The sequence below is a fragment of the Lathyrus oleraceus genome, chromosome 7 (genome assembly GCF_024323335.1).
Source record: "Lathyrus oleraceus cultivar Zhongwan6 chromosome 7, CAAS_Psat_ZW6_1.0, whole genome shotgun sequence".
Classification (NCBI taxonomy): Eukaryota; Viridiplantae; Streptophyta; class Magnoliopsida; order Fabales; family Fabaceae; genus Lathyrus; species Lathyrus oleraceus.
The window spans coordinates 23,638,366-23,659,613 of NC_066585.1; the positions used below are offsets into that span (position 1 = coordinate 23,638,366).

General features: G+C 35.8%; 1 non-coding gene across 1 annotated transcript; it reads right to left on the reverse strand.

The window, feature by feature from the left end:
- Positions 1–4,708: 4,708 nt before the first annotated feature.
- On the reverse strand, positions 4,709–4,815 carry LOC127109277 (small nucleolar RNA R71). The gene has a single exon (XR_007796604.1). It is a non-coding gene; the product is annotated as a small nucleolar RNA R71 (small nucleolar RNA).
- Between the last annotated feature and the right edge of the window lie 16,433 nt (positions 4,816–21,248).

Sequence of the window (21,248 nt, forward strand, 5' to 3'; positions counted from 1 at the left end):
ACACTCAAACAAACAGACAACAAATTGCTAAGGAGTCAGGCACTCGAGCCTAGCAACTGCCAAACAACACACACAAAAAAAAGAAGAAGGGCGCCCGGAGAGATCAACTCATCTCCTGCCTACGTACCTCATCTGGTATAAGGATCAGGGCGACGTAGTTCGGCTACGGAGGGACACAGGTCTCGATCGCAACGAGGGCGAGAGAAAGGAAAAGTCTCGATCGCAACGAGGGCGAGAGAAAGGAAAAGGCTCGATCGCAACGAGGGCGAGAGAAAGGAAAAGGCTCGATCGCAACGAGGGCGAGAGAAAGGATCGCAACGAGGGCGAAAGCAAACAAGGATTAGTCTAAACTAAACCTAACTTGCACAGGAAGCAAGTCAAACAAACATACAAGCACAGGTAGCACACACTATATACACACAAGGGGCTCACACAAGGGTTAGGTTTTAGTCGAGGGGTCATATCAACCTCAACAAACAAACCTCTGGAAATGGGTGATGGTGCTCTTAACCTTGACATTGAGAGCCAAGGTGAAGCAGATGAAAGGAGATGAGGGGTGTGCCTCATTGCTCTTATCCCTGGCCAGGGAGAGCATTTGAATATCAGAAGGTGTGGGAGTTCAGAATGGGGGAACTCTATCCATATTATTGACTCGATAGATCTTGGGTTTGGATCTCAATGCTACAACCATGTAATGGGAGCAAGGAAGACTCACTGAATAGTGGGAGATAGACTACTTATCTCTTATATCCACCAATTGCCTTACTTGAAGGACTTTTCCTGCTTGGGACAAAAGGTAAACACACACAAGCATTGCCTCTTAAGGAGGACTTCAGACAGTTGCCTGGCCAAGTAACAGGCCAGGTCTTCCAGACTACATGAAGATTAAGGGATATACCTCAATGCAAATTGCTTATACAAGCAAAGCAAAGCAAAAAGTTCACGAGGAACTAAGCAACTAAAAGCACCTGAAATAGTCAAGCAGATGTTAGTATGCAACTCAAATCAAAGCAAAAGGAGACAGACATTAACAACTAATCAGAAGCATGTGTATGTGCAAGGCACAAGACTTAGGCATGTGAGCCAAGTCACCTACAAAACAAACAAGGTTAAACAATGATATTCAAGCAAACTCAATCAAAGATAATTGGCCTCATTGGTCATTTTGTTGGTCAACCTGAAAACACAAGCTCAAAAGTGAGTAACAGGACCACTAGGGCAAGCCTAGGGTCAAAAGAGAATGAAAAAGTCAAAACAGCAAAGGGCAAGCATTCAAAATCATGTTTAATCAATCAAGAAACAATTCCAATTGGGTTCATGTTCATATCATGCATCATCATGATTTCATAAGCAAAAGAAGTCAAAGCATGGCAAATGAAAGCTCATAGAAGTCAACAGCAAGACTTAGCTCAAAACCAATCATAATCAATTCCAAAAATCATCAAATAAATCATGATCAATCCTAACACATAGCATGGTAAGCATGTAAAATTTCATCACATTTGGACAAGTGGAAGGCAGTCAATGAAAATCAGAAAGTCAAAACAATTTTGAACATGCTTAAGGAAGTCAAACAAACATGTATCAACTTCAAAAAATCATAACTCAATGACAACAGATGAGAAATGAATGGGATCAACACCAATGCAAAGCTTAAGATGTCTAGTATGCACATGTAAAATTTCATGATCATCCAATAAAGTATGAGAATTTCTCAAATGGAATGGCAAGATGTGTCACACAAAGTCAACAATTGACTAGGCAGGGGAGAAAAATCTCAAACAATTAGGAAATGGCATAATTAATTCCAAGAAAAATCACACATAAACTAGACATATACAAGTAGGTTCATGCAAAATTTCACATCAATTGGAGGTCAGGAAGTATGTCAACAAAAATCATGAAATTGCATATCATTGGTGTGACACAAATTGTCACACCCTACTTCAAAAATTCATATCTTAACAACCAGATAAGATAAAATCATGAACTCTACATCCAAATAACCATGGATGAGTGTAGATTAACCACAAACAATTTCAGGGTCATTGGATATATCCTCATCATTTCATAATGGTTTTGGCAAAAGGTACAAAATATGCATACATGTCAAAAACCCTAATGCCATTAAAAATCCAGCCATCCAAAAAATCAGCAAAAATCATGATAAAAAAGTAGACATCAAACAGGACATGATGCAAAAAATTTCATGAATTTTGGAATTAAAATGCATGAGATGTGATTTTTGGAAGATGAGGTAACAATTTGGAACAAATGAGCAAAATAAACATGATTCAATGGTCAAAGTGGTTGACCGGTGGCAATTTCGTGAATATCACACCAACTAAACCAAACACATCGTTTTAATGGGACACATGAAATGTTGTAATTGGTTGCTCAATGGAACATTGTTAGGGCATGCAGAAAATTCAAACAACAACAGCCAATCGCGTGAGAAATTCTGGGCAACAACAGTGTTTAGGGTTTTAAAACAATGGCTTCATCTTCATCATTCATCATCAACGAATTTCAAACAGAGTTTCTCAAACAGCATGGCAATGCAACAGTAATATTCATGCAATCACAATACAAACAACAGCCAAACACATTCACAAGCTCATGAATTTTCTGGGCAGATCCTCGGGTTTACTACTGTAAAGCTTCATCTTCATCATTCAAGCATGAAAAAAAATTAAATCGCCCAGAACATGAAATTAGCCATACCAATCGAACAAACCAACTTCAAACATTACAAATCCATCAACCAATGGCATTGAAACACACTGAATAACATGCATCGAGCAAAAATCAACAATGAACACCAAACTTCATTTCCAGATATTTTACTCAATATTCAACCATTTCATGTGATTCAAGTTGCATTATAACCAGCAAGGCAAGATCTAACAGAAACATGGCACGGATTAGAGAAAAAAGAGAATCGAAATCTTACTTGGTTGTGAAGAAACTTGAGAAGCAGTGGTTGTTTTGGAGATGTAGGCTCAAACAGATGAAGCTGATGGTTGGTATTGATGTACACTTGAAGCAATTTAGCTCAGCAAGGCTTGGAATCTTTCAAATCGATTTTCACCATCGTTGGAGCTTTGGAAAAAACAGAACATGAGGGTGCTGCACAGCTCGGGTTTGATGCTTCAAATTGCTTCCAAATGTTGGCCAGGTGATGAAAGAACCAATGGATGCTCGGGCTCTTTGGAGTTTTAGCAGAAAAAATGCAAAGTGAGAAAATGGAAATTGAGAGAGAATGAGAGTTTCTGTATGATTGAGGCTGCAGCTAGGGTTGAATGGACAGAAAATATCCCTTATATTTGTTGTTTTAAGTCTGCTAAGCAAGTGCTAATTGCAATTATCTCAAATGACTCAATTTGCTCCTTTTGCTAATTTTCAACATATGCACATGGGGTGTGCATTCTGGCCGAGTTTGGGCCTTGGACAAGTTTCAAATACCATCTTAAACAAATCCCAAATGGCCAAATGTGCTGAAAATGTCTAATTCAAAAAAATCACTTTTTGCACATACTTGAAATTAATGAAGACAAGTCCAAAAATGCCATTTTGCATGGTGTGGTTTTGATGAATGATGAATGCATTTTTGGAAAGAGGGGAACAAATAGGACTTGTAGGAAAAAACCCCACCAAAATTGGCCAAATGGTTCATGAGATATGGCCTTTTGAAGTTCAAGATTTTGTGAAAATGATTTGATCATATCTTAACAACCATACATGGGAATTGAGAGTTCTTGGACTTTTTGAAAATGGGAGAACAAGATCTTCAACTTTCATGTTGGGCAAAAATTCATTTGAAGCTTGTATCATGATGTAAGTTTGGGATCAAGAAATTTCCATTTTTGGCAGTTAAAATTACAGGTCCAGTTTCTATTTTTGGAAATTTTCTGATTGGCTTCAAATTCTTCAATGATGTTGTTTGCCATGATACATGAGGCCTATTGGGACATGAATAAGCTCTCTCAAACCAAATCCATCCATCAAAACCACAAAATCAAACACAGTTGACCAACTTTGACTTTCTAGGGTTTCTGACTGATTGTGCATGAACTGGTGACTTCTGAACATCCAACCCTTGACTTAAACACTTCAAAAGGACCTCCAAGTCATGTGAACAAATTGGACCAACCCTAGGGCCTTGGCTCCTTGAGAATTGTGCTTGCTTGCTTGGTTGACTGATCTCCTGATCAATTTGACCTAATTCTCTTGATTTGCTTGCACTTGAGGCAACTGGGACAATGCAATGCTATGCAATGGACCATGATATGCTATGACCTAATATGAAAATGTATGTACAATGATAGGTGCAAATTTGAGGTGCTACACTCTTAAGTACTATGCAATCCCTTCGTAAGATGAACCACATAACAGCATCGCTGCCCCTGCCATCGAGGCCAATAATTTTGAGCTAAAACCTTCATTGTTGTCAGCAGTACAGCAAAACCAATTTTCAGGTAGTCCCACGGAGGACTCGAACCTACATTTGTCAGTATTTTTGGAATACACAAACACAGTGAAAGTGAATGGTGTCAGCCCAGAAGCTATAAGACTACGTCTTTTCCCATTTTCATTAAGAGATATAGCTAGATCTTGGCTCCAGTCTCTACCATCCAACTTTGTCACTACATGGAACGAGTTGAAGAAAGTCTTCTTAGCTCGATATTTCCCACCTAGTAAGACGGCTATGCTAAGAGCCCAAATAAACGGGTTTAAACAAAAGGATAATGAATCACTTTTTGAAGCTTGGGAGAGATACAAAGAAATGATGAGGATTTGTCCATATCACGGTCTAGAAGAATGGTTGATCATCCATACCTTTTACAACAGTCTCTTGTACAATACAAGATTGACAATAGATGCCGCCGCAGGTGGCGCACTGATGGATAAACCATACAATAAGGCCTATCAACTCATTGAAAGTATGGCCCAGAATCATTACGAATGAGGAAGCGAAAGAACCTCTGTAGAGAAACCTCAAACGAAGGGTGGCATGTACGAATTAAGCAGTCTTGACCATGTCAACGCCAAGGTAGATGCTCTTACTCAAAAGATAGACAGCTTGACCATAACACCAGCAGCCACCGTGGCTGCCGTAGCACCAAACTGCGAGATATGCAGAGTTCAAGAGCATACTGCCCCGGAATGTCAACTCTTTACAGGAACCTCCACAGACCAGGTGAACTATTCTCAAGGAAACCCTTACTCAAACACCTATAACCCAGGTTAGAAGAACCATCCTAACTTTTCATACAAAAATGATAATGCATTGTATGTCCCTAACCAAGCACTTATTGTACCACCAGGATATCATAAAGTTGCCACAAATACTCAAAATGCTCCTAGGAAATCAAACTTAGAAATAATGATGGAAAACTTCATAGCTACCCAAGCCCAAATAAATAAGGATTTCCTAAATCAAAACATACACACTAGTGAGCAAATCAAGCAGTTAGCAAACAAGGTAGACGCATTAGCCACCCACAATAAAATGTTGGAACACATAAATCTCGCAAGTGGCTCAACAACAAGCACCTACTGCTGCTCCTGCAGGCACATTTCCTGGACAGCCGCAACCAAACCCGAAAGGTCATGCAAATGCTATTATACTACGAAGTGGGACAAAACTAGACGGGCCGACCGACCCTAGAACTCAAAACACATCCATGCATCAAGACCCCGGTAAGGTAACTGAGAAGGAAGATGAACAAGAGGAAGATAAAAACGAAGAGGCCGCAGATAAAGAAGAACCTTATGTGCCTCCACCACCGTATAAACCCCATATCCCTTATCTTCATTCTATATCGTTATTATTGAAATCAATTCTCATCCCTTCTGTTTGAATGGTACCTTTACATGGGCATCATGCAGATACTCAAGAGTAGTATTGCTGAAGTAAGTGGAAGGTAGCTCTTGGATTACTTCTTTATTTTGTCGCTTTTACTAGTGGCACCTTGCTCTGATCATGTAACATCGGGTTGGGTTAAACGCTTATTTTATTCCTTATGTCTGACTATGTTGAAGTCATAAGACTAATTTTGTTGAGAATTATTAAGATGTTGAGTTGATTGATTAGAACTCTCTTATTTTGTTATTACAATTGAAGTTGAGACTAGATGTTATTACTTGCTTTATCTTCCATAATTGTGATGATAATTCCGCTGCGATGATACTTTAAAATGAAAGTGAGCATGTAGTGCCAAGTTATGAATATCTTATTTTATGAATATATAATACCGATCAGATGAGAAGGATGTTGTGTAAACATCCCAAGTATGATTCAGATAAGTGGGATATCGTGTAAACATCCTTATTACAAATGTGTGTATTAAAATTTACTCTTGAAACTCGTGTTATGGAGCAGGTCATGTGTGTTATGAATGTGTGACACCCTACGTGGTTTTATTTTATATTTAATTTACGTGATAAATTATGTGCGAGGTTTAGGGTGTTACATTAGTGGTATCAGAGCAGGTCGGTCGGTCCGACCAGGCTGTTTAATTATGTTTGTTCCCTAGTATGCGACATGTGTGTGAGAAAACTGTCGATGCTTGTTTTGTTTTCCATTTGCAGGTTGGGAATGAAACAAGTGGGGGAGAAGCGTTAGCTTCTCTTGGATGTTCCAACTGTATAGAGCTTGTACATCATGTTGCTGCATACAAGAGTGCAGTGTTGGCTAGTTAACTTATTTTGAGAATGTTATGCTTTTCCTGAACCAAAAGAGAGATCAGATTCGAGGATGGTGTCGGTTAGAAAAATGGTGTGATCCTCGAGGGAATACGGATAGGTATTCTCATTGGTCGCTTCCTTGTGTGGGGGGGAGGCGATGTTTTGGCCAGAGATGAGCCAGTGGAGTGTTGAGTATCGTGACATGTTCCCTGAGGATGTGTATAGTTTGTATTTTATTGGAACAAGTTGACGCTATTCTTGGAATGAATTGGTTGAAGTTAAACCAAGTGTTCACCAATTATTTTGATTAGTTGGTGCAGTGTGCCGCTGATTGCAAGAGCTCAGGCGATGTTAAAGTTGTGTTGTTCCTAACATTGAAGATGTTGTGCATTTGAGATTCCTATCTGTCGGTCAAGTTCGGAAGTCTTTAGGGAAAACGATCAGGTATTGTTAATGTTGTTTCTTAGAGAGTATAGATTAATGTGACGACTAGTGTTATGCCAGTGGTGTGTGATTTCAGATGTTTTCCTAAAGATATCTATGACTTGCCTCTAAAGCGTGAATTTGAATTCGATAGAGGCGAAGAGTTGACGTTTGTATCAGCTAAGCAAGTGAGAGGGTCCGTAAAGGATATGGCACAAGTGTTTATGATGTTAGCTTCGTCGGAAGCTAGAGGACAATGAGTAGTTCGTGATCTTCCTGGAGTGTGTGAATTTCCTGAAGTGTTTCCTGGAGACATCGGTGATTTGCCTCCAGAGCAGGAAGTGGATTTTTCTATAGACTTAGTACCTAGTACTAGTCCGGTGTCGATGACTCCTTATAGGGTGTCTGCTTCAGAGTTGGGGAATTGAAGAAGCAACTAGAAGATTTGCTTGAGAAGAAGTCTGTTTAACCAAGTGTTTCTCCATGGGGTGTGTCGGTGTTATTAGTGACAAAAGAGTGACTGTAGTATGAGGCTATGAGTGATCTGAGAATTGTACTGTAGTCATTGAAAGAGAACCATTTGTATGCAAAGTTTTTCCAAATGCGAGTTATGGTTAAAGAAAGTAAGTTTCCTTAGTCATGTGATTGTAGTGGTGGTATAGTTGTGGATCTATCAAAGATAGGTGTTGTGTTACTATAGGAGACTCTGAAGTCTTCCATTGAGATTAGAAGTTTTTGTTGGATTGACTGGTTACTGCAGGAAGTTCATTAAAGGTTTTTCAAATTTAGCATTGTTGTTAACTCAGTTGACTCGAAAGGGTTAAGCCTATGTTTGGGATGTGCATTGTGAAAGGAGTTTCAAATAACTCAAGAAGAAGTTGATGTCTGCTCCAATTTTGATTTCGACAAATCCAAGTGAGTCCTTTGTTGTATATTGTGATGCTTTGAAGATGGGTTTGGGAGGTATGTTGATGCATAATGGTCGGGTTGTGGATTATGCTTAGAGACAGTTGAGATTTCATGAAAGGAATTACCCTACGCATGATCTTGAGTTGATAACAGTGGTATCCGTGTTAAAGATTTGAAGGCTCTACCTATTTGGCTCCAAATTCGAAGTGTTAAATAATCACAAGTAATTGAAATATTCATTCGATCAGAAGATTCGAATATGAGGCATAGGAGATGACTTGAACTTCTGAAGGATTTTGATTTTGATTTGAGTTACCATTCTGGTAAAGTTAATGTTGTAGCTGATGTGATGAGTAAGAAGTTTGTACACAGGTCGATGTTTATGGCTCGAAAGTTTGAACTGATTGAGCAATTCAACAATATGAGTTAGTGGGTGGAGAAACTCCTAACAATGTGACGTTGGGTATGTTGAAGCTAACGAGTGGTACCCTTGAAGAGTCCGGAGAAGTCAGAGATCTGATTTGAATTTAATAGATCGGCTTACATTAATCAACCAAGGTAAAAAATGTGATTTCTGATTTGATGAAAATGGTGTGATGTTGTTCAGAGATAGAATTTTTTGTTTCTGATGTACCCGAACTTAAGAGGAGTATTCTTGAGGAGGGTCACAGAAGTGGATTGAGTATTCATCCTGGTGCTACGAATATGTATCAAGATTTGAAGATGTTTTGGTGGCCATGAATGAAGAAAGAGGTTTCCAAATTTGTGTGTCCTTGTTTGACCTGTCAGAAGTCAAAGATCGAACATCAGAAGTCGTTGGGTCTGATGCAACCATTGAATATTCTATAGTGGAAAAGGGATAGTATTTCCATGGATTTTGTAGCAGATTTACCGAAGACTTCAAAGGGATTTGATTAAATTTGTGTGATTGTGGATAGATTGACCAAATCGGCTCATTTGTACCGATGGGGATCAATTATCCTTTATAGAAGCTGGATGAATTGCATATTGATGAGATTTGGGAACTGCATGGTAATGCTTCAAGTATTGTGTCAGATAGAGATCCGAGATTTACATCGAGGTTCTGGGAGAGTCTGCAGGCTACTTTGGGTACTAAGTTGAAGTTGAGTTCTTCTTATCTTTCGTAAACGGATGGTAAAATAGAGAGGGCTATCCAGTCTTTGGAGGATTTGTTAAGGGCTTGTGTGCTAGAATAATGAGGTACTTGGGATAGCTATTTTTCGTTGATTAAGTTTACCTACAACAACGGTTTCCATTCTAGTATCGAAATATACCATATGAGGCATTGTACAGTATGAGGTGTAGAACTTATTTGCGTGGGTATGAGTCAGGCGAGAGTGTTGTGCTCGGACCTGAGATTATTCACTAGACGACTCAAAAGATCAAGATGATCCAAGAAAAGATGAAAGCGTCACAGAGTCGTCAGAAAAGTTACCATGACAAGATGAGGAAAGCACTTGAGTTCCAGGAGGGAGATCACGTGTTTTTGAGAGTTACGCTAGTAACTGGTGTTGGTCGAGCTTTGAAGTCTCGAAAGCTCACGCTTTTGTTGGTCAGTACCACATTTTACAGAGGATATGAGAGATGGCATATCAGATTGTTTTGCCGCCTCCGCTAGCTAATCTTCATGAGGTGTTTCATGTGTCTCAGTTAAGGAGATACATTTTGGATCCATCTCATGTGATCTAGGTAGATGATGTGCATGTGAGAGATAACCTGACTCTTGAGGTATCACCCGTGCGAATAGAGGATCGAGAAGTGAAGCAGATGCATGGTAAAGAGATTGCCTTAGTGAAGGTAGTTTCGGGTGGACCAGCTGGTGGGAACACGACTTGGGAGAGTGAGAAGTAGATGAAGGAGTGTATCTGACTCTGTTTTCCTCAGGTAATTTTCGAGGGCGAAAATTAAGTGAGGGAGAGTTATAACACCCTGTTATTTTATTAGATATTTTATTATATTTTAATTGTTGGAATTATGCATTTTGATGATTTATTTTATGGTTGGGTGTTGGGCGGATATGTATCCTTGAGCTAGAGGTATAGAGAGATGATAGAAGCAAGTAGAACAATTTAGAATTGTTTTGATAATTAAAAATAGTATTTTATTTATTTTTATTATATTAATTAGTGAAGATAGAATAATTGGGTCAAATATGAGAAATTTAGAAAGTTAGTGGGAGGAAGGAATATGAGATAATTAAGTTTAGGTCAAGTTGGCGATTTGGAAAAGTTTACCCTAAAAATAAAAAGTTAAAAGGAACCTAGGTTTATGAGATTTTCACAGTACGTGACATTTGAGAAAAAGGAGCAAAGAGGCAATAAGAAAGGTGATCAAGAGAAGAGAGTGAAGGTTTCAATTCAGAATTTTTGTAAGGAATTCAGGTAAGGGTGACAACTTGTTCCAATAGTAATTAGTATGGTAGAAGGGTAGAATGGAGGAACCTTTAACCTCCTTAGGGTTTGGTGTTTTGATTCATAATTTTAAATTTAGATATTGCGATGATTATTATATAATGATTATATGATGAATTTCATCTTCCTTATGTGCGTATATTTCTCTGTTTTTATGATTGAACATATATCCACCATTGTTGCAATTTTGAAGGTTTTAGGCATAATCTTAAAATAATTATTAGATGATTTAATTGTGTTAAAATTGTAAATTAACTTTAGATAATCATGCGGTTATAATTTTCTGAACGTTTGACTTTTTACGGAATCGAAATCGGAGGTCCGAAAGGCCTCCAACAATGAAAAACGTAGAAAATTTTGCATTCTTTCTGTCACGACCGCGCTCAGCGCCAGAGCCTTTTTTTGTGTTTTTTGGTCGAAAACGTTTTGGCAATAACGTTTGATCGGCAAGTTCAAATCGAGTTCTGTTTGAAGCGTCGGATATCTGAAATAAAAGGCTATAACTTTGTTTCAGGGATAAAATAATTTTGGTGATTATTTCATGGACGTTTTTGGGGTTGAAGAAGATGAAAATTGTGTTGGAAATTTTAGAAAACAACAACTTTTTAGTAACATCTTCGTGCACAGTTTTGATCATAACTTTCAACTCGTGAATCATTTTGGGTTGGGGTTTGAAGCATCGAAAAGCCGACTCTAAGAGATATAATGTGATAGTGATAAGTGAGTTGATTAAGTATTATTCCTATGCCTACTATATTGGTGAATTTTTTGTTCATATGCTCGATTAATGAATTGTTGACATATTCCGACGATTTTGGTCATAACTTTTATTCCGTAAGTCTGATTTTGATGTCGTTTGAAGTGTTAGAAAACTAACAGTTAGACCTATAATATGGTGGTGATTGTTAATATATTTTAATAATATTCATATGTCTGATATGTTAATAAATGTATTGGTCTATATGTTTGGTTAATGAATCGTTGTATTGTTGTAATATCGTGGTGTGATGATTATGTTGTTATGTCGATGATGTTAAGATGTTGATGATTTGCTGATATTTGTTGATATTATTCACGTGGTAACATGAATTGGTTGTTGCATGATGAATGATGTGATGCATAAATGATGAGATGTGTGTGGGGCTTCGGTACAATTTTGGTGAGCCTCAGTTATATGGTGAGGGATCGGGTTCGAGTAGCTAATTCTTATTATGGTGGATTAGTGAAGCGTTACCTATGTTGATGGTAACGAGTTTTGGTGAGCCTCGATCCCATTGTGATGGATTGGGTGCGAGTAGCTAATTCCTATTATGAGGGATTAGTGAAGCGTTACCTATGGTGATGGTAGCGATTTTGGTGTTCTCCAGTTCCAAGAGGGAATATATCCTATGGTGGGGATCATGGAGTAAGATGAACCTGAGTGTTCATATTTGGTACCGCATGCATGTCAAGTTGGTGTTGAGTATATTGCATAAGTGTTTCATTTTTATTGGTTGTTGTTGATGTGTTGTTGGATGAGATGTTGTTGCATATGATGTTAATGATAATTGAGATATGGTTGTGTATGATGTTGATTATGACTTGGATGTAAGAATGTGATATATTATTGTGTATGGTTGTGTAAATGTTGTACTCTATTCTTTATTCTATATCGTTATTATTGAAATGAACTCTCACCCCTTCTGTTTGAATGTTGCCTTTACATGGGTATCGTGTAGATACTCAAGAGTAGTATTGCTGAAGTAAGTGGAAGGTAGCTCTTGGATTACTTCTTTATTTTGTCGCTTTTACTAGTGGTACCTTACTCTGATCATGTAACATCGGGTTGGGTTAAACGCTTATTTTATTCCTTATGTCTGATTATGTTGAAGTCATAAGACTAATTTTGTAGTTGAGAATTATTAAGATGTTGAGTTGATTGATTAGAACTCTTTTATTTTGTTATTACAATTGAAGTTGATACTAGATGTTATTACTTGCTTTATCTTCCATAATTGTGATGATAATTCCGCTGCGATGATACTTTAAAATGGAAGTGAGCATGCAATGACAAGTTATGAATGTCTTATTTTGTGAATATATAATACCGATCAGATGAGAAGGATGTCGTATAAATATCCCAGGTATGATTCAGATAAGTGGGATATCGTGTAAACATCCTTATTACAAATGTGTGTATTGAAATTTACTGTTGAAACACGTGTTATGGAGCAGGTCATGTGTGTTATGAATGTGTGACACCCTACGTGGTTTTATTTTATATTTAACTTACATGATAAATTATGTGCGGGGTTTAGGGTGTTATACAAACCCCCTAGAAACATGTCCTTCATCAGTTCGTTTACAGTAGTCCCTCATAGTGAGGGGTTGTGCAGCTGCCATGACTTTTTTTTAGAGTCAGAAGAACTTGATAGTTGTTCTTCTCATAACATTGCTCTATCCAGAGTTGATTCTCTATCTGCCTTTCTAAAAGCACGTGTGGTTCTTTCGATTTTTGGATCCAATGGAATTAATGGTGATCTTGAACTATGCTTACACAAACTAAAAACACATCAGTAGCATTACAATAAACAAGAAATTAAAACAAAAATTGAAAATACTAAACACAAAAACAATTGCAGAAACGTCGTCTTGTTGAAAAATCAACAGTCCCCGACAACGGCGCCAAAAACTTGATGACTTCTCGGCAAGTGTACCGATAATGTCGAAGTAATAAAAAGATCGAATTCACAGTGACTGCTTTCGAGCAAGACAAAATGTGTTCAATTTATAAAAACTAGTAAAAAGGGGGGGGGGGGGGGGGGGTCGAGTTTTAGTGTGAAAAGTAAATAAACAAGTAAATAATGTCACAAAAATGACCAGGTTGTGTTGTAGAATCCCATATTCCTCTATTATTGATGTTTGATGCCCTTTATGAATGATATAATCACTATAACCTCACGGCGAATTCACAAACCGTTATAGTCGATCCCTCATGAAATAACTCACTAACTACTACTCAGAGCTTTCTATCCATATTCTGCCAGTGTAAGCAAGGTTAGACGATGCATATGATGTTAATTCCCTATGTCACTACTCGGGGTCTCCTATCCTTATTCAATCAACGTAAGTACAAAAATTTCCCTAGGTCCAACGCATAGACTAATGGTCAGTATTTCTTATGTGCCCAAAATCAGATTAAAAGAGTATATCACATAAAAACATTATGAACAAAAAGCAATTGAATAAGATTATAGATCAATAGGTTCATACAATGATCAAATCAACATAGAATCCAACAATATAGAAATAGGTTCACCCTAACACAACCTTACGTAGAAGAATTTAGCTACTCATAGTGCAATTAAAAATACCACAATTGATAGACAAAGATAACATAAGAAGTCCCTTGAAGATATGGCCTCCAATGGCTTCAAATGCTTCAAAAATCTCCACTTGTTCCCTTAAAATCATGCTTCAATCTCCCAAAATTATAACCATTGTGAAAGTGTGGAAAATCCCCTTTTAAAGGCGTCGGAATAGACCATGACGCGTCATAAAAAGCCCAAAAAATGACCATCGCGCGCGTGATATCCTGCATCGTACGCGCAATGCAACTTTAAATGACCTATCGCGTACGCGATGGTGCGTGTGATTATTCCACCAGATGCACGCTTTTTCTCCCCTTTCACTCCATTTTTCACCAAGTCTATAGTTTTCACTTTTAGCCAGCTTTCCTCTTTCTTTGGTCATTCTTCTTCATTTTTTCTCAACTTTCACTTGTTTTGCTTTGATTCTTTGACTGAATGTATGCAATGATGGACAATCATCAACATCATGAAGATTCAAAAGAAACGGCGGTAATGCAACTCTATATGCCACTTCCCTTACTCGCTTCATGATCTGATACAGACCAATAAAATGCGGTGTGAGCTTTTGAGACTTCAAAGCTCAACCAACACCAATTATCAGAGTAGCTCGCAAGAACACATGATCTCCCTCTTGAAACTCAAGTGTTTTTCTCCTCTTATCATGGTAACTCTTCTGACGACTCTGCAAAACTTTCATCTTCTCTTGGATCATCTTGATCTTCTCATAGGTTTGCTGAACGATCTCGTGTCCAAGCACATCACTCTCATCATGTTCATTCCAATATAAAGGTGTCATACGCCTTCTACTATACAATGCCTCAAATAGTATCATTCCAATACTAGAATGGAAATTGTTATTGTAAGTAAATTCAATAAGCAAAAAGAAATCCTCTACATATGCGGAAAGAGGCCCACACAAAAAAACTAAATAAAAAGCAAAAATAAGATTAAAAAATACAACTAACAAATTTATTGTGTATCAACATTTTTATGCCTACATCCACAATATCTCACCAAAAACATTTAATTAGTTATTTTTAAAAGAAAAAAGGTTCTAAACCATCTCATGTAGTCGTAATTTTTACCAGGAGAAAATTACAAAATCTTTCTACTACAATTTTGCACAAAAAATTAAAAAACTCTCTTATGATACAAAACTACTAAATTGCATTACACTCACAAGAATAGAGTTGTTGTGGTGATAAAAACTCATTTCTTTTTTATAAAAAGTGTATATATATATATATATATATATATATATATATATATATATATATATATATATATATATATATATATATATATATATATATATATATATATATATATATATATATATATATATATATATATATATATATATATATATATATATATATATATATATATATATATATATATATATATAATATGAGGCATTAAAGCTCTCAAATATAATAAAAAGAACTGAGAAGCGGCACAAGAAGTACCTAAACACACAACAAAACAACATCCAAATAAAAAAAAAAGCAAAACATCAGAATAAACCAACCAAAGAAAAAAAATTAATACAGGAGAAGGAAGAAGATATAGAAAGTCAAAAACTAGAGCACCAGAAAGGATCATCAACTAGATATCTCCTATCAAAGATATGAAAAAATAACACCAATCTCCACTAAAAAAACAATAACACATTCATAGGAGACCCAAGACACAAATCGAAAAAGTACAAAAGTTTTCTACATACTTATCAAAATATTATTTTTAAGACAAAATAATACTCATATCTTTCACATCCTTCGTTGACACCAATTTACTTAAAAATAATATATCATTTCGAAATTTTCAAATCATCCAAACCAATCATAAAAAAAATCTAAATTGAAAAAAACTCAAATTAACACTCTTATTTATATTAGTACTCTTTTTAATATTTCTTCCTTCTGTCTGATTTGCGACTAGGATAAAAATCCACTTTGACCTAAGGTGCAATTGATCAAATTTATGTCTACATCTCTCAATAGCTCCACTATTTTATAAGAGATAGAGATTAAATTATTGGAAGTGGGTCAAACGCGTATTTATTTATATGTGGATGAAAAAGAAAAGTCCACACTTGCAATAAAAGAAAAAAGAAAAAAGATAAGCAAAAGAAAAAGTCCATTAGCCATTCCGCAAATTGAGGTGATAAAACTCTTGAATATGAAAAAGAAAAACCTTTATATCTCACCAACACCGTCCACAAAACAATCTTGAATAATGTGTCTACTTTTTCAAAAAGCCAAGCAACTTGTAAGAAAAAAAGTACTTCTAAACTTTGATTATGCATGTCAAATTGATCCATTATAAAAAATACATAGCAAAATAAATTCAGACTTTAAACACACCAAACACTTATTACTTATTAACATTACAAAGAAGATTAAACAAACAATAACAATCATCTAATATAACATTAGATGATGATATATTAACAAAAGTTCAGAAACTCACTGACCACATTTTCCGTAGATTAGAGCTATCAATCACTGACACCCCGAAAACGACACTAATATAATGACAATGGTTGATATTAGTGTCTGATATGAATACGGTTGCAGACACTAGTGTCGGTGTTAGAGAGGTTTAGAGTTAACACTAGGAGGTGTCTTTGGACTATCCAAAAACTCATAGTACATTTGCATGAAGAATTTATCAACAATTTCAACATATGAAGGACAAGTGAGTCTAGTATAGTAATGAAGAACCTCTTCAATGTCTAATATATAATCCATATTACTCATCTCCAACATTTCCAATTCTTTCATCTTCTTTTCCACTATACTCTTAGAATTCAACATTGATGATGATGAATCTTGTTTCTTTCCTCTTTGATGAGTTAACTTTCTCTTATTCTTTTTCTCCTCAAATTCCTCTTGTTTCTTCTCCATCTCATTATCATTATGATTATGTAAATGTAAATGTACTTCTTCTTTTTCTTCTTCTTGCTTTGCTGTTGATGGTGATGATGATATCACGAGTTTGTTCTTGCTTCTTTTCTTTGTTTTTCCGTTTTCTGAATCCCATTTTCGAGTGAAGTCGGTGTAGAATTTTTCCAAGTCATTGTAAGAGGAGTGATTATGGAGAGGTGTTTTAGGAATTTTTTGGTATGTTGGAGAGAATAATGATTTGAAGTTTGTTAGGGTTTTTTGGAAGAGTTTCTTGTATTTGGAAATTGAGGTTCTTAGAAGCATTGTGTGATTGAAGAAAATGAATGATAAGTAAAAGTGAAAAATTGAGGTACTTTGTGCAGAGAATTAGAAGTGAAAATGTGTTTGTTTTTTGAGGTTGTACTTGTTGTATGTCATGATTTGTTTATATTAGAGATGATAGAAGCATTGGAGCCATGAAAGATTCTTTTTCTTTTTTCTTTTGTGTCATTGGATCTCATTTGCTTTATTGTTTTCTTTTGTTTTCACACGCTCCTTTTGCTTCCTTTTTTGCTTCCTTGTTAGGGACCTACAAACCCTAATTCTCAAGTCATAATTTAGGATTAAATAGATAAATTGGTTCTCCAAAGTGTGAATTTAGCTCATAATAGTGTATAAAGTTTGAAAATTAGAAAATTTTAATGCGTATTCAATTTTAACATTTGTAATTGCATGCAAAGAATATTAGATTTATAAAGAGAGTGATTTTCCAATTTTACTTTAGTATTTCACTATGTAAGAATTTTTGACTAGTTTTGATTATATAAAAAGTTTAGTTGCTTTTACTTTTAATGGTGAGGTTGGTACTGTGTAGCCTCCCTAGGAAGAATGAAAGGAGCGGGGTGGTTGTTGAGTTGTGTCTTTGTTGAACAATCTTATTCTATATTTTACTTTATGCTATCATCTCTCCTAATTTTTAATCAAGTTACTAAGTGGTTGCAAAGATTTATCATATGTCATGTTTATAAAGTAGCCTATACTTTGATAAACCAACCTATACAAGTTAAAGTTGCTAGATTATTACTATTTTAGAAAGGCTTAAACTGAGATGGTCATTCATGAATTGATATGTGAGTGAATGTATAAGAGACATTTCAACTTAATTAATAGAATAAGACATGTTTTTATTTGATTATAATAAAGTAATATAATCATGTATCAATTATGACATTATTTCTTCACTTTTTTTAACTATAAATTCTATAAATTCTGGTGGTAAAATCCACTTGTTTTTAATGATATATGGATAAATTGGTTGGTAAAATTGGTTGGATATGCTATAAATTCTGTTGGTTTAACCCACTTGTTTTTAATGATATATGGATAAAAATTGAATGACTTCTTTAGGTGGTAAAATTGGTTGGAACTTCTATAGATTCTGTTGGTTTATCCCACTTGTTTTCAATGATATATGGATTAAAATTTGATGATTTCTTAAGGGGGTGAAATTGGTTGGAATTGCTATAAGTTCTATTGGTTTAACCCACTTGTTTTTAATGATATATGGATTAGAATTTGATGATTTCTTGTAACATTTTACTATAAGAAATATGTATTGTAGCTAGAAGATTTTGTGTGAATAAAACCACCTCAAAATATATGATATTGTTAGGATTAATTTCTCGCAATGCAGAAAAAAAAATGAATTACGAGAACAAGTGTATAAGGGGTCATTCCTTGCTATACATGAAGAGGAAAAACAAAAAAAGAGTCTTGAAAAATTTGAGGAAAAACAAAAAAGAGTTTTGAAAAATTCTCGCACTTTATTGAAAGAAAATTTGTGAAGGGTAGCCCAAAAATAAGTCTTACATATGCGTCAATTCCAGAAACCTCTTTATAAAAGAGAAAAAATAAAAATAAAATAAAAATATGGTTTTCAATAGTTACAACTTTTTAGTGAATGATTAAAGTCACATGATACACAAATTTTTTAAGTGGGATGGGTTCGGCAAAACTTTGGCGTTGTAAGGGTTTAAACCTGAGAAAAAAGAAATTTACTTATATAAAATTCATTTTTCTTTTTCATTTGTTCGAATGTCAATAAATTTTGTTCCTATTCTCACCTTACATTCTGCAACTCTATTTTTCTCTTTCATTTCCTTTTTCCCCCTCAAATCTTCATCAATTCCTCTATATATTTTTTTACTTCCATATCAACTCTATTTAATTACTTTCATTTTTAATCAATTTCTATAACAAATGTAGATTGGTAGTGGATACTTAATATTATTAGTTGTGAAATATACTTTAAATGTTCGGTTAATTAATTAGTTGCTTTAAAAATAGTATATATATTTTTTAAATTGTATATATTTATTTAAGAAAGAATAAATTTTGAAAGACAATATATTCGAAATATAATGGGTAAGGGGTTCATGGTCACCATTGTTGGTGGTTTAATGTTTTTGATAGATTTCCTTATTTCTATGTTATTCATCGTGCAACTTCACCTTTTTATGTTGGTCTCCAGACCTATATATATTGGTCATAAACATAATCGTTTATTTTAAATATTTGTAACAGACTTTAATAAGTAATTGTAACTGATTATGACCATTAGTGATATGTACGATTTTATTAATCGTTATGGAACCGTTTTTAACCCTTAGACTGTCTCTTAATTGTTTTAAGGAGCCTGGTCGGCCTATCTGTGTCGGTAGGAGGTTCCTACCTGACCATCCCGACCAAACATAGATATCTCAGCTAAGTTAGAAATTCTGGTTCCATACCTCAGTCGGCCAAATAATTTTTTGGATGTACATAGACCCCTCCGAACATGAATCCTGAAAGGATGAAATGTCCGACCAAAAGAAGCCATGAACATTATTCTCTATTGAAGATAAGGTATAACTCGACCTACTATTACTTGCATGCACTTTCTAAACCGACAGAATGACGTGACTAGACATGACAACTCTTTTATAACATAAGGCATCTCTTTTTGCCTGATTATCTCTCTCTCTCTCTCTCTCTCTCCTATAATTATGTTTGGATCCTCTTAAGGTCCTTGGATTTATGACAATTTTGTATTTCATCTTGCTAAGGAGGAGGGTAAGCCCCAAGGGTATCTTGAGAAGATCTACGACTTTAATGATGTCGAAAAATACTACATCCGTAATAAAGAAGTTGGAGATCCCTAGTGGACTCTCTATCTATGGTCATTGTGGAATCCAGTAAATTCTTAACATATGAAGTCGGAGAGCCCTAATGAGCTCTTGACCCGTGGTCATTGTAGAGCTCGACATGTTCTAGATATATAAGTCTGAGATCCCTAGAGGGTCTTGACTAATTATTGTTCCACTTTAACCATCGAACTCTATTTATTCCCGAAGCCATGCGAAAAATACCCGAGAGCCCTAGAGGGTCTCGACTAATTGTTGTTCCGCTTTAACCATCAAACTTTATTTATTCCCGAAGCTACGCAAAAAATACTTGAGCGCATCGCACGCTCAAAGATACAACAGAGTCGCCATCGAACTTTATTTATTCCCAAAGGAAAGGGAAAACATTGATAAAACCCGGGGTAAAGAGAAATGGGTAAGAAAGTCGATTATGCAAGGGGAAGGTATTATCACCCCCAACATCCATGATACTCCATGGGAACCGTTTTGAATGTTCTCTGCAAAAATAGGTGTTATTATCTAAAGATTACTCGCGGAAAGGTGGAAATGGGAGTTAATTGATAAGTGTGCTCACCAAGGATTTGGGAACTCGTGCCTACGTATCCTCATTCGTGCAGTGAGGAAATCAGAGCTCCGTAGTTTGTGGAACTAGGACAGATGCGTTAGTTGTTTTTAGTGGACAATATTAACGTTCGCGCTCTACTGTCGACTGGCTTGTATGCTCGAGCATGGAAGCTTTAAGCGTCTGTCTGTTTGTGGTAGAATGGATGAACTCGGATCGCACTCTAGCAGTTAAACATTGCTTGCTCGCACATGGAGGCTTAAACATCGTTCACGGTAGAATGGAAGTAACACGTTCTTTCTGAAAAGGTTTTAAATTGAAAATGAAACCCAAAGGCAAAATTGAGTTTGATGAGGTGAGTTTGCTTTTATTCTGAAATGAGAGTCATGATTTGAATCGTACTAAAGTCTATGAATGATGATGAATACAGTGAGCAATTGGGTCATTCGTCCCTCACCCAAAGATATTCAGAATGGGGGTAAGAATTCTCCAGTCTCATTCATTCTCCATTGCTTAAGGCTCGTATCGTACAATCCTAATCGTATGGTTAATTGTTTTTTAAGTTTATTCACAAAATGGTTTTAGTTTTACTGGGAGAACAAAAGGATAGAAGGGAACCCCGAAAGGTTGAAGTCTGATCTTCAATTCTGATTTTCATGTCTGTCTTCACGTCTATGTAGAAAGACTTATCAATTGTTCGATTAATTGCACTAAAGTCTATGAATAGAGATGAATACAGTGAGCAACTGGGTCATTTGTCCCGTACCCAAAGATATTCAGAATGGGGTTAGGAATTCTCCAGTCTCATTCCT